The sequence below is a fragment of the Dipodomys spectabilis genome, unplaced genomic scaffold (assembly GCF_019054845.1).
Source record: "Dipodomys spectabilis isolate Male_0828 unplaced genomic scaffold, ASM1905484v1 ptg001100l, whole genome shotgun sequence".
Taxonomy (NCBI): domain Eukaryota; kingdom Metazoa; phylum Chordata; class Mammalia; order Rodentia; family Heteromyidae; genus Dipodomys; species Dipodomys spectabilis.
Genome location: NW_024871777.1, coordinates 1 through 1190, shown reverse-complemented (window position 1 = coordinate 1190; position 1190 = coordinate 1). Strand labels below are relative to the sequence as shown.

The 1190-nt window shown below is 35.6% G+C and overlaps 1 non-coding gene across 1 annotated transcript; it reads left to right on the top strand.

Annotated features, from left to right (window-relative positions):
* Window positions 1-107, top strand: LOC122102956. Its single transcript, XR_006146651.1, has one exon. It is a non-coding gene; the product is annotated as a U6 spliceosomal RNA (small nuclear RNA).
* The last annotated feature ends 1083 nt before the right edge of the window (window positions 108-1190 follow it).

Sequence of the window (1190 nt, the reverse complement as noted above, 5' to 3'; positions counted from 1 at the left end):
GTGCTTAATCCGGCAGCCCATACACTAACATCGGTATGATACAAAAAAGATTAGCATGGCCCATACACATGGATGACTTTCAACTTCGTGAAGCAGTCCATATTTTTACAACAACAAATGCTGAAGGGGATGGGGCCACAAGGGAACCCTACTGCATTCTTGGTGGGAGTGTAAACTTCTTCAACCACTTTGGAAAGAAGTATGGAGTTTCCTGAAACGACTCCACATAAAGCTCCCCTATGACCAAGCAATCCCACTTTTGTTCATTTACCCAAAGGATCACAAACAAGACCATACTAAAACTACCAGCACAACTATGTTTATTGCAGCATTATTTACCATAGCTAAGATATGGAACCAACCCAGATGCTCCTCAGTAGATGAATGGATCAAGAAAATGTGGTATTTATATATACAATTGCATTCTATACCTCCATCAGAAAGAATGACATTGCCCAATTTGTTAGGAAATGGAAAGATTTGGAAAAAAATTTATTAAGTGAAGTAAGCCAACTCCAAAGAAACATAGGTCCCATGGGTTCTCTTATTTTCAATAATATATAACGACAATGACATTGCTACAGAATATAAATATTTTTAAATGAAAAGGGTGTAGGTAATGACATTGTAAGTGATCTTTATAGCAAATAAAGATTGGTTTAATTTCTAAAGAAATACCTGAATGAACATCATTCAGCTTCCACTGTTTATTATTCCTTGAGTAATTGCTTAAGGAGAACAAATCCACCTCAAAGCGCTCTACCACTGGGACACCTTCCCAGCTCTGCATTACATTTTATGTGCTTAATACTTTCCTGAAATTATTCCTTTTGGATTAAATATCCCAACAAAACTATTTTTTATGATTTCTTATATGATTTATATAGATTTCTTATGCGATTCTTATATGATTTCTTAGAGATCCATAAACAAAACAGCTCAGAACAGAAAAAGAGTAGGTAAGAAGTCATAAAAAAAATACTATTATAGTGGTTTTAATGGCTAAGTGTAAATAATATGTAACAAAACTGTGGGAAGATTTATTTGCTCTTTTTGCTATTCTCTCCCCTTCTCTGTAGAAAGGTTCTCACTATGAAGTGCCAAATAGTCTGGACCTTTCAAGCCTTGTCTCAGTCACAGAAGTGATGGAATTAGGGACATGTGCTCCCATGGCTGGCTTTTAGGAAGTT